We start from the raw sequence: 14,294 nt of genomic DNA, 5'->3' as shown, positions 1-14,294 counted from the left end.
TTCATTTACAAACAGAGCGTGAAGAGGAAGATGACCCCAGTTTAACGTAAGACATAAAATGAAGCCTATGAAATCTCACAATACAACTCTATATCACCATTTACGGTATAATGAATAGTAGTGTTTCTTCTCAAAGAATAGACATAATAGACATACTATATGACCGTGCGTCACAAACATAACAAAAAGTCTTTGTCTTAGGACTGAAAATAATTATGAAATGGGTCAACCCAGCTAATATTGAGTTTTTCACATTTTCTGAAAGAGTAAGTCTACGTGTACAGTGTACTTTAGTTTCGGATCATAAAACGAACAGGGAAGTGTTTTTTAGCAGTTTTTTTTTTCGAACACTTTTTGGTAGAATAATGTGATAAGGTGTTTCTCATAGCGTCCTATTTTTCATTTCTTAAAAAAACCTGCCAATACCATTCAATTTCAACTCCAATATCTTTTGAGAGGATAAAGCTACTGCTTTGAAAGTTGGGACTACTCATATACAGAATGTGTTGATAAAGCATGCTCAATTGCAACTAAATCTGATAATAATTCTTGCATTGTTGTTACGCCTGTGATTAACATCCTGTTTTTTAAACTCTATTCATTGCACAGCTAACACAGCTTGTTAAAGATTAAACGCTTGAATACACCCTATACTTGAGAGCCTCTTTTCTCTGTTCACACTTTCCAGAGTGTGTGCTTTCATTCCAATATAATTAGGATAGATTAGAAGAGTCCATTTGAATTAAGTAATACATCATTTTAAAGCTTAAAGTCTGCTTTTTCAGAATATGCCCTTAACTGAAAATCCATGTCTGGCGAATTGTTGTGGTTTTGTGATGCAGGGTCATTTATTCTATCGTAAATGATCAGACTATATCATATCTTTTCTTTTCATTGTTCTTTATCTGTGTGTGTGTGTGTGTGTGTGTGTGTGTGTGTGTGTGTATGTGTGCATGAAACAGATTGTCCCTCTAGGAAGTATGGGTTAGATTGCTCGAATGACTGCCCGGACTGTTACGCTGGGGGCGTTTGTCACCATGTAACGGGAGAATGCGTTTGTCGACCAGGATTCCAAGGCAGTAATTGTGAAACAGGTGTATACCATCATTCCTATTGTCAATTGGGTATTGCTATCGTCAATTTCATTCGTAATGGCAATTTCAGCAATATGGTCATCTACATGTACGTACACAAACACAAATAAGTCTGGCTGTAGAGGTTTCAAAGAAACAAAAGAACACATTCCAGCATAGGTCACAAGATGTGACACCTTGGCAACCTTGGGCAACTTTTTTTTGTCAGCCTTAGCACAATATGATCGAAATATACTATTGCTAATTTTCATCAAGGAAGCAGGAAATTGTAGATTATGCATGGACTATGCAACTTTCAAGGGGTTTCTACGTCGAGGAATCTATTTATTACAAGAATTTCCGTTGTGACATGATTGGATAGGGAATATGTTTGAGGAGTGCTACGTACTCGTCTACAGCACAAATCAAAAAGATGTATGTTGTAGTGATCACTTTTTTCTAGATCATGGGTAAGTAGCATAATTATATTCTGTTGTTATATGCTAATTTGCTCATTATTCTAATCACGCTACATGCTACAAGACACTTGCATTATTTACAAGTGGATATTGATGATATAAATGGAATTCTCGTCCTATAAAACCACGGATAATCATAATCATTATCCCTGCTTTCAAGACTCCTGGATTACGGAAAACTAACAACATATCACAAATTTTGCTTATTAGCTGGATATTATTATCAACGACTAATGAAGCCAAGTTTTATCTATTTCAATATTCATCTAGAGCACGAATAAGAAAAACAAACTCTGTTTGGAATAACTATATCTCGTCATGATAATTATAGTACTCAAGACATTTATAGCATTTTTAAGTATAAGCTGTTGTTGCAATTAAAAAAAACCCTTGAAAGGTTGTATCATCCACGTTGTCAGGCTTTCTGGATTGAAACCAGCAAGAATACCTGTGAGTATAAGCTCGTGTGTAATGAAAATTCGTCTGACATTAGTGTTAAACTTTTGGTCTCAATACAAAATACTTACCTCCAAAATTTTCAGCTGCCGACACTACAACCTTCATCGGCTGGCCGTCTCGCCTTGATCACGCGACCGTCGATAGGCGGGTCACGGACTATGGGAAGTTTGTAGCGCAAAACCAGCACAGGACCAGAATCAACTGAACACAGACACCCCATCTCCACCTCCTCTGACTGGTTGTGACCCGTTATTGACCGTCACGTAATCTAGGCGAATACGGGTCATTCTAATGAAGGCTGTACTGCTGACAGCTGAAAAAAGTCAGATATATGCCTAAATATTTTTAATTGAAATCAAAACTGGTAAACCGATTTAAGATATTGAAAAATGTAATTCTGTTTAGCTGAATGTGCTATTTAGACTAATAAAAGGATGTACTCTCGCTCAATTCACCTGAAGGACCTGTTCTTAACTTTGAATGAGCTTTTGTTTGAGAGAGTAAGATACAGAGATAAAGATTAAGAATTATTCCTGCTACTTGTTGTGATATGCTGATCAAGACCTTGAGAAACCTATTTTCTATGAGAAACATGATAAATCACCAAACAAGTTGTAAATCTTTCGCTTCATATGAAATCATAGTCATTCATTGTTGTTCGTGTTTCCTTGGTTCAAAGGATGTGGCAACAATAAATGGGGAAAACGTTGCACAACGGTCTGCGCAAGTAGTGGAAACTGCAGAACTCGCCTCCTGTCTGTTCCTGACCCAGTTGGTATCTCATGCCAAGCCGGATTCGGAGGAAATAAATGTGAAACAGGTAGGCTCTTTCATTATTCCATCTACATAATTATAATAACGAAGCTCTTGGATGGCAACTTGCCGTTGTACGTGCAACCTCTCAACTGTAAACATATTGATATATATTTTTTTTTTAATGCGCGAGATGTCTGCATGCATCTTCATGCGTTTATGATTTAGCTACGCAGGGGTAGTGGTACCATTGGTATATGTGACCCTGCACCACAAAACACACAAAAAGTGGCCAAACATGGATTTTTAGTTAAGGACAGATTCTGAAAGAGCAGACTCTAAGCTTTAAAAATTAATGATGTATAACTCAACTCAAATGGACTCTCCTTTAACCTATCTAAATATTGGAAAGAAAGCGCACACTATGGAAAAGTGTGAACCGAGAAAAGAGGGTCTGAAGTATATGGTCTATCTGTCTATTCAAGCGCTTAATTTTTACCAAACCGTGGTAGCTGTGCAATAAATGGGACAAAAACAGCATGTAAACCACTGGAGCAACAACAACGGAGGGATTATCAGATTGAATTGAAATTGAGCATGCTCTATTAACACATTCTGTCCACGAGTAATGCCAACTTTCAAAGCAGTAGCATTACCCCTTCAAAAGTTATCAGACTTGAAAGTGAAGAGTGTGCAAAGGGTCATCAAGAAATGAAAGGGGCCTCTAAGACATACCTGATCTCACTACTCTACAAAAAGGGGTTGTAGAAAAACTACTGAAAATGCACTTTTCCATTCATTTTATAATCCCAAACTTAAGAATAGTGTAGAAGAAGGGTAGCTCTTTAAGAAGATATGAAAAAATTAATATCGCCTTGGTTGACCCATTTCACCTTTTTTGGGTCCTCACGTGAAAGCAAGTGGTGCGACTTTTTGTTCGTTTTGTGATGCAAGGTCACATATTGTTGATTGGCGTTGTGTATGGGGAAGGAGTGGAAAGAGATGTGTCTACAGCAAAACTTCTTTTGATCATTTCTTTTGTTTTCATATATAAGAGAATGACAGAATGATAAAAGCCATGCAAAATCTGACAACTTTATAAGGTTGATATATAGGAGAAAATAAAAATATATCAATCATGGGGAGAGCAGGTGCCGATCATTGTGACATAGGGGTTCTCAAAGATATTTCGCTTCTTGCTCAACCAGATTATCAGTTATTCGGCTTCTACAGAACAGGGCATCAAGATAAAACGTGCTTCCTCATGGAATGGCTTGCACAGTATGATTTGGAAGTCCCAACTTAAAAATGAAATAAAACCGTCGCTTATCAGTAATCGTCTGAGAATATCTAAGGTTAATGAAGACAAGTGACAGCAATGAGGCAGGTAGGAATTACATTGTACGTAGGTCCTTATTTATTTCCTAGATAAACAAAAATTAAGAGGATCGTAGGGCAATGCACATTTTTGGGGAATTGTAAGGTAGAAAGAGTTTCACAATTTCATATAAATTTATGACATAGAATTCAATGCAGATAGTGTTGACAAAAATCCAACGGGGATAAAGAGACTTAGTTGCTAAATACAAATCAATGCAATTGTGCCTCACTCATGTTGGAAGTGCAGGTGCAGTTGACTTTGTTTCAGTGCATACTGCAACAGTAATACGGATGCCTGTTTTCACTTTACACATGGTATCATGGAATGCGCCTTGTCTAGTTCTCTGGGTTGATGAGATTCACCTTAAGCTAAGTTTTTTTATTACTAGATTATTGATATCTCTGGTTAGAGTATCAGATACCACTGAACGAGAAAATGAGAGAACGTGCTAGTAATGATCCTGACGACGTAATACTTTAGTATACAGTGATTTGATTCGATTTCTAATCAGTCTTTAATTGTTTGTTTGTTTGTTTTTTTCCTGATTTTATCAAAGACTAGATGTTAACCTAGTTAAGTTGTTGTTCGGCTATCTTGTCAAGCACAACACATTAAGCACTGTCGTTCTAGGGTGGTTTCATGTTTCAACAGCTATTATGACACCGGTGCCAAATGATATCCTATCATGCTCATAGTCAAAGTTAATTTATAATCCATGTCACATTGCTGTTCCGCTTTCTTTTACAGCATGTTCCGACGGAACCTTCGGGGCGAACTGTGAGCTGACCTGTAACTGCGCGTCGACGTGTAACTCGGCCACGGGATGTCAAGGGGCCACCTGTGCAAATGGATATTCGGGATATCTGTGTCAGGGTAAGAAAACAAACACGTAAACGAATATAACCAAAAGAAATTATGATGTTCGTCCATTTTTTCTGTGCTCTGTAGTTAAAAATTTTCCTAGTTCATATAGTTCTTTCAAATTTCATATTTCTTTGCTGTAATTGAAATGTGATTTTATAAAAGAAAAATATTCAGATATGGCTTTGATTCTTTCACTTGACTTTTTTGATCAATTTTTGAGAGATATATATTGGCATTGTCAATCAAACACTGAAGCCCCTGGAGCATGCAGCGAAGGCTATTTTGGAACCCTGTGTAACTATCCCTGCCACTGTAAGACCAGCACGACCTGTAATCGGACGAGCGGCCGCTGCCCTGGCGATGACTCCTGCGCCGATGGCTGGGCTGGATCAGATTGTCAGCAAGGTATAGCAGAAACTCACTAATTACATTTCAGTTTGATTCAATTCAATTCATGTGTTTCATTTTTATTTTTCCAACAAAACATAACACAAAGTAAATCAGGTATTCTATTATAAGCATTATATACATTACAGAGTACGTATAATAAATGATAGCCAACAAGCTAATAAAGATGAATTATGTATACATGCTGGAAAATACAAAGAACTGAGAGGTCCACTAAAAGCAATACTTGTAGATTGTGGACCACTCAATAATTTCTTCAATTACTTCTAACTGCAATTACAAGTACATAACACAAAAGTAATTGAGACAAAATGGAACAAACAACAGAGATACAACAATATGACATGACTAAACTGAGGGGGATACGATTGAAAGGAATGGAATAAAAACAAAATTCAAGAAAGAAAGGCAAGAAAGAAAGAGAGAGAGAGAATGCATAAGAATGCCTAAAGAAATACAAGAGGGGATTTTGGAGGTACTTCAGACATTTGGTGACTGCACACAGCTGTGCCAAAATTATGCAAATAAGACGCCGTATTTCATTGCCTAGTAATGCCGTTTTTCATTGCGTAATAATTTTCCTGTAACCTATATAGGTAATGGAAATGAATATCTCAGCCAGAATTTATCCAAAGCAAAAAGACTTCAAATCACGCTTAAAAGTGTATAACAACGGAGGGTTTTTTTTTCAGAACTTAATGAATTCCAAAATTTAGGGCAGATGTATATAAATGTATTCTGAGCTAATAAGGTTCTCAAAAGAGGTAAATGAAACTCATTAGACCATCTATAGTAGGATAATCATAAAAAGATTGATTTCGTGGAAACATCGAATTAGAAATATTTGGAAGAGCATTTTGTGTTGTAGTTGAACATGAACTGACTCAGTTGAATAAGAAACTAATCTTTGATTTTTTAAATCTTGTATTTAGTAAATAACGAATTTGAATGGGAACGTGGCGAAACCCTACAAACAATACGAAGGACTTTGTTTCTGCAGTAGCAATAATTTCTCTAATAAAATTTGATGGGCGCTACCCCATGCTAAAAGTCCGTAATTAAGATACGGTAATATTAAAGAAGAATACAACGTAAACAAAGAAGACGGTGGAATGTGACACTGAAGTCTGTTAATAATACCAATATTACGTGATATTATTTTATTTATGTTAATGATATGAGGCCTCTTACAAATTGAAAGTGTATCATCCACTGTGATAACAAGGAAGTTTATGTGGGATTCATGTTCCAATGGAGTGTCATTAAAAACAAGATATGTGCCTAATGTTTCAATGGATTAACTTAAAAGCATATACTTAGTTTTCTGAAGATTGAGTGACAATCTATTAGTTCTTATCCAATGAGTCACTTTTTTCAATTCAAAGTTGACGGTGTCTACTATATAGAGTAACTAGATCTTGATGGGGAAAGAAAACATTTGAATCATCATCAAAAAGTATAAATGAGAGTATGTCACATGCAACATCTGCATAAGTCAGTGATATAAACACTAAAAAGTAAAGGACCTAGTATACTACCCTCAGGGACGCCATATTCAATACATTTGAGACTCGAGTTACTCTCGTTCAGAGATATATTTATTGTTGTTGTTTGATTGTGAGAAATAATATAATTTATGGCGACTTTTTTGCCAGGCAGAGACTGATAGACACAAGAGACGGTCACATCACTTTATCTAACTGGCTAGAAATGCGGGAAATAGAAAAAGAGTAAGTATAAAGTGATGCTAAAATGACTTAGCATAAGTATTCAAACATATCCATTGTCTTTGCTTACATTTGACAGCAAGAAGGTAACAATTAGGCTGAGTAATATTCAGTGAAGAATTAACCCACTTTCTCCTCTTTGTGGCTCAAAGTCGTGACGCTTTATTATTTCTTTTTTCAATCTAATGAATTTTATCCGTAGCATTGCCGAGGCTAATGGATTCTCCATGGGCATCGGACACCACGAGCGACTCAGTGTTAATCGCATGGAACGCCTGGAAGGATGGCTACGATTACGGCACTGGTCCGGTGCACTCTTACCGGATTACATATAATTGGACTGATGATGTGGGTAACACAGGCAACTCTGACGAACCTGTTGTCATCTCTGGGGATAGCACTGCTACTATCACTGGTCTCTATGGATATAGAGATTATGAGTTTCTCCTGTTCGTCAGGCGAGAGGTTGACGGTATACCAATAAGTGGGATCAGCAGTTCGCCGATCAGAGCAAACACACAATGCGATGGTGAGACCAAGAAGAATCCCTGAAATTTTGTTTGTTTGTTTGTTTGTTTGTTTGTTTGTTTTGTTTTATTTTAAATCTTAAATTGATACTTCACGGTGCTATGATTATGGAATGAGAATCATAATTTTGCAAATGTATTACATCCATTTTGACGTAAAGTAAGTATTTAAAGAAAATTACCATTGGGAAAATTGAATATGTTGTGTTTATACTAGAATATGAATTAAAAAGGGGGAAATAAGACCGTTTTCTCAATCCACAACGGGGAATGCAACAAGGGCAAAGAGAAATTTAACACAATGTCTGCGGTAATGAAAGCATTTCAGATTAATTTGGGAACAGTTCGATGGTTTTACTAATATCATCAAAATTGGCAATCAAACAGCAGCAGACAATGTGTCACAGCTAAGATACAAATCATAAGTGCATTCATTTGCTACTGGGTTCACGTGTCTACGGGGGATAGTAAAATTAATGTCTTTACTTGTGTGCCCTGACCCTCATGTTGTCTGCGTTTCTCTCATTTTTATTTTGTATAACATGTACAGTAGGTCTACAGTGTATTCCTTTGTAATGTTCATTCTGGTTTTTGTTTCATGTTTGCAATGTTATAAAGATGGGTAGCCTATATCCTTTACCTGGTCGAATAAAAAAAAAATAACAACATAATAGGACCCCTGCATGTAATGATACTGATGAAGAAGAGGAAAACGTACTTCGAATTAGGCTAACTGTTATATTCTTCGAAGGAAGAGGTGGCACAGACGGTTAGTATACCAGTGCCCAGCTGAGACACCATCACTAGAAAGGCACATTAAGAGACATTGCATTTTCGAGTTTGAAAAGCCCGTCTAACAATGCTGAATGAGAATCAACAGCAAACCACCCGTCACGGCAGTGCGCCTGAATGCTTAACTCAAACGGTAGCAAGGCCAAACGAATGCTGACCCTTTTGCCGAAGTGTTCTTGGCGAGTAAGCGCCTGATAGACATGGAATTTTCTAGTCGAAAGAGTGTCGTTTTTGCTGATGTTTTTATAGTTAATCATTCAAACTACACGGGAGAGAGTTACATTGATTTTGTATGGGATTTATCCCGATTAAGTGTCGATAAAGCGATAACCAAGGAAAACAGTTACATCTTTTGACCTGTGCATTGTCTATAGGACGTAGTCTGCTTTTGCTTTGCTGATTCCATTCAGTGACGTCACATATAATCAGGCGTGTTCGGCAAGATTCGATAGGTTTTCGAAATAGGAAGGAGAATTGTGTTATCCTCACTTTATGTTGTATTTTTTCCCCATGAGGGAATTGTAATGACTGGGGCTGGCTTAAACTCTATTTGCAATTTCATTAAATATTATTTATATTTAATATTTTAGAATCGGCAGTTCAAAAATGCATCTTCCATTCATAGACTTTCATAATTTGTGCGCACATCCAGCAACAAAATACACTACAGAAGGATTGGACTACATCACTTTTTTTTTTCTTTTATTGAATTGTTTTGTTTTACACAATTGTAGATCTGTGACATTTGCTTTCTTCTTCGTACACAGCTCCTTTGAACGCACCTTCGGCAATGAGTGTCAACATCACTGGTACAAACAGTATTGCAGTTACATGGCAGGTGAGAAATAATGATTCGTTTCATTTAAATCGCGACAGTCAGTTATAACATAACGGTGTTTTGTTCCACGCCAAGCTTTGCCAAATAAATTGATTCTCTCGAAGACATCTTCGATGTCACCCAACTTGCGCTAGGTAAACTGAATTCAACATTAGTCTGTGCAATATAGCAGAGAAGATATAGACCTCCGCAACGGTCATACCGGTCTCAGGACGGTGTTTTATGTTAAGTCATTGAGAAATTTGTCATGTAACATACAGTAAATCACATGAGGAAGCAAAGGGGTAGGTGCATCATGTATTCTCAAAGCGTTTTCATCGACAGTAAGATCGAGCCACTGCCTTTCAGCATCACTCAGTAGATAACACAATGAATTAAGGGGGTGATTGTTTGTGTGTATGATAAAAAAGAGTATATTCCAGCTGCATATCTATACTCCAATACACCTGATATTCAGACAATACACACACACATTATTATATTAATACATTAAAGATAATTAAAGTTTTGGTACCTCAAAAGTTTCCCTGAGTTTCCTTGTTTTAGTTTGTGTTTCAGGTTAAAGTACCTTTCATATAACTAACACTGTGATAATTACTCGCCCCAAAGTGCTCTCATGTCTTAGTAGTCATACACTAATGGTTTCGTACCAGAGCAGAGCGGGCTCTGAAAAATTCGAACGAGCCGTTACTTTGACTCGACGCGGTACCGCGACAATCAATATACACGTATTGTATGAAACCATTATTGCATGATTACTAAGACATGAGAGCACTTTGGGGCGAGTAAGTCTCACAGTGTTAGTTGTATGAAAGGTACTTTAAAGATAATAAAAAGTTTTGGTACCTCAAAAGTTTCCTTGAATTTCCTTGTCTTAGTTTGTGTTTCAGGTTAAAGTACCTTTCATATAACTAACATTGTGAGACTTACTCGCCCCAAAGTGCTCTCATGTCTTAGTAATCATGCAATTAACTGCGACCAGCAGCCCCATACGAATAGCGACCAGCAGTCCCATACGCATAGCGTAATCGGGCTTCGCATTGTAGCATTCAGGATCATGACAGATTTAGTATCGCAGGATAAATGTCAACTTAAAATCCCAAAAATTCTTCAGTTTGAAGACTTACCAATTAAGGTGAAGTATTGAAAACAGGCTTCGGGCAACGTTTGGTTCTGCCTATAGTCCCTTTCTGTTCGAATTGATGACTGAATGTGACTCGGTCGAGAGGACCTTGGGAGAGCTACATACACTGAATACTACAGCCAGTGCATGCGAACACATCACATGCGCACAAATTTCAAATCTATCAACGGATAAGATGTTTGTGTGCGCATGCGCTGGCCGTAGTAGTCAGTGTATGTAGCTCTCCCAAGGTCCTCTCGACCGAGTCACATTCAGTCATCAATTCGAAAAGAAAGGGACTATTGGCAGAACCAAACGTTGTTCGAAGCCTGTTTTCAATACTTCAACTTAATTGGTAAGTCTTCAAATCGAAGAAATTTTTGGATTTTAAGTTGACATTTACTCGCGATACTAATTCTGTCATGATCCTGAATGCTACAATGCGAAGCCCCATTACGCTATGCGTATGGGGCTGCTGGTCGCAGTTAGCTATGCGTACAATGGGCTGCATGCTGCTGGTCGCAGTCAGTGGTTTCGTACAATATTTATCGACGCCGTACGGCGACGGCTCTGGTACGAAACCATTATTGCATGATTACTAAGACATGAGAGCACTTTGGGGCGAGTAATTCTCACAGACAACGTACTTTAACGTGAAACACAAAACAAGACAAGGAAATTCAGGGAAACTTTTGAGGTACCAAAACTTTTTATTATCTTTAACCTGAAACACAAACTAAGACAAGACAAGACAAGGAAATTCAGGGAAACTTTTGAGGTACCAAAACTTTATATTATCTTGAAGACAATACACCAAAACCGTGATCAACACAGTGGATTATTTGTTCTCCTGACTATAATTATTTCGGCTTATGCCGAAAGGGTGGGTTGGGTAGTGGCGCGTCGCGTTAATGGGAACACCACCCTTCGTCCAAAGCCCCCCCCCCCCCCCCCGGTTTTGCCGAAAGGGTGCGTTGGGAGCGTTGGGTCGCGTCGCGTTGACTGGAACCCCACCCTTCGTCCAAAGCCCCCCCCCCCCCCCCCCCCCGGTTTTGCCGAAAGGGTGCGTTGGTACTTTTTCTCATGTAATATTAAAAGACGAGTTTTGAATTTATATTTACCTTCAAACAACCATTTCAAAGAGGCTATCGTCCGGATCGGTTTACACTCTATTACCACTTGGTCTACAGCCAGTTGGTCTAATAACTAGTTGGTCTAGTCATCATTTCGTCCAATTACTGTTTGGTCTAATTGTTATTTGGTTTAATTACTAATTGGTCTACAGTCAATTCGTCTAATAATAGCCATTTGGTCTATTTCTTTGTCTAACACCAATTTATATCATCAAATACCGATTTGGTCTATTATGAGTTGGTCTAATTCCATTTCGTTCCATCATCAAATATTCTAAAATAAAACCAAATTTGTCCAATATAAATTTGGTGTACACATCATTAATTTTGGTCCATTGCCCAGTTGGTCTAGCCTCTGTCTATCATCATTTAGTCTACACCCATTTAGTCTAATAACCATTGATCTTATTGTCATTTGGTCTAATAACCAGCCTCCTGGTCTAATCAGGTAATTTGGTCCAATCATCGTTTCGCCTATATGACCAACTGGGCTATTTTTTTTTTATTTATTTTTTTTTATTTATTTATTTTTTTTTTTTTTGGGGGGGGGGGCCTTTTTCTAGGCTTGTGCCGAAAGGGTGGGTTGGGTGGTGGAGCGTCGCGCTAATGGGAACACCACCCTTTATAGTAATTAAACCAAATAACAATTAGACCAAACAGTAATTGGACGAAATGATGACTAGACCAACTGGTTATTAGACCAATTGATATCAAACAGTCAATTAGACCAACTGGCTGTAGACCAAGTGGTAATAGAGTGTAAACCGATCCGGACGATAGCCTCTTTGAAATGGTTGTTTGAAGGTAAATATAAATTCAAAACTCGTCTTTTAATATTACATGAGAAAAAGTACCAACGCACCCTTTCGGCAAAACTGGGGGGGGGGGGGGGGGGCTTTGGACGAAGGGTGGGGTTCCAGTCAACGCGACGCGACCCAACGCTCCCAACGCACCCTTTCGGCAAAACCGGGGGGGGGGGGCTTTGGACGAAGGGTGGTGTTCCCATTAACGCGACGCGCCACCACCCAACCCACCCTTTCGGCACAAGCCAATTATTTCTGCCTCTCCCGAGAGTAGTCAGACCCACCTGCGTCGGAGTGGCTTCAGTGCGACTCGTCTTCATTCAGCTACAACTTGACGTACTGGCCTAGAGAAAACCCAGCTGAATATAGAGTTATGGGGTTCGAAGGAGCTATTTCCGTCACTCATCATGCAACTGACTTGAGTCCTTGTACTGAGTATATTTTCTCCGTGGTGATTATCAACTCGATAGACTTGCCCGGACCTGAGGGGCAAATAAACGGAAAAACTGATGTGACACGTAAGTCATGAATTACATGAGTGTAAATAAAGTTGATTATTAGTTGACTTCCATAAAAAGTGTGAATCTTTCTTTCACGACAGCAAGCGTTTATTGCCACAGCAATAGCGTATAAGGAAACGTTTTGAATTGAAATAATACATGGTACGTCAGTTACGCAAAGTTGTTAAGAACCAAAACACAATTCTCTTCAATTCATCTGTCTATGCACTGCAAAAAGTCCGGTGTTAAATAGTGAACACCGACCTGGTGTTAAATTTTCGGTGCTCATTTATGGTGTTAAATTAACACCTCCGGGTGTCATTTCCAAATTTTAAACTGTTTTTTGAAGAGTTTCTTAGTAACTGCACTTCTTGTTGATTTTTAATTTAAACAAAACGATCAAGAATTTTACATTAAAATACTAGATTTTTGAAAAAATGTGAAAATAAATTTACACCAAAGTAACACCAGCTGGTGTGGTCTCTTATTGAAGCTGGACGGGTGTTAAACCATTGATATTAACACCAACAAATATCAAATCAACACCATGTGGTGTCATTTTTTAATTAACACCAGTACAGTGTCAAAATAACACCAGGTACAGTGTCAAATTAACACCACGAAGTGTCAGGTGAACACTTTTCAACACCATCACAGTGCATTTTTAACACCTGTGGGTGTGGTCCTTTATTGAAGTTTGATCGGTGTTAGATTTAACACCCGTGGTGTTAAATCTAACACCGATGTTTTTACAGTGTGTGTTTATAGTTGGCTCTTTTATTAAGTTTACGCATGTCAGGCAAGGTCGAGCATGTTCAAATTATCTGAACGAAAAGTAAACATTTCTATGGATGGATTTAATCCTGCCATAGATTAGGAGTGACCAAAATTATTGATAACGCGTAATCATTTCGTCGGTATCTCCTTAAATCATACGAGCTCATGCATCGAACTTACGAGATCAGCAGAGAATTAGGTATAACATGAAGTAATTAATACGGTAATTTGTCTCACCATCGTAAATATCTATGAATGAATATCCCTTGCGTATGTTCTGCATAGTAAGTATTCAAAGATATTGATTTTGCGTTGGACCGTCATGTTTCTCAGTATAGCCATTTCGCGCAGAGTCTATAGTTAGTACACGAAATCTTTTTTAGGGAAAAAATGATTATATTTCTGATGCACGATAGTCAAATTACAAACACGACACGTTTCTTCTCAGCACCTGATCCAGTGGACGATATTGCAACTATAACTCGGAGTCGTACGACAATGTCAAGATATCATGGACAGAACCAGCAACACACTGCTTCCCAGTGGTCTACAATATCACACGCACGCTTCTTCTCCGGGATCAGTGCAGCGACTCAGAATCAGGCAACTTTGAAGTCTCTACAACAAGTGACACTTTCTACATCTATGATGACATGC

At 38.1% G+C, this 14,294-nt stretch overlaps 1 pseudogene; it reads left to right on the top strand.

Moving 5' to 3' along the window:
• LOC139719012 (uncharacterized) overlaps nt 1–14,294 on the top strand; it is a 116,565-nt pseudogene that overhangs the window by 78,839 nt on the left and 23,432 nt on the right.

This window comes from Diadema antillarum, unplaced genomic scaffold (genome assembly GCF_040938485.1).
Source record: "Diadema antillarum isolate AM-2024a unplaced genomic scaffold, OU_Dant_1.0 scf00000103, whole genome shotgun sequence".
NCBI classification, from domain to species: domain Eukaryota; kingdom Metazoa; phylum Echinodermata; class Echinoidea; order Diadematoida; family Diadematidae; genus Diadema; species Diadema antillarum.
This window is presented reverse-complemented; position numbering and strand designations above follow the sequence as displayed.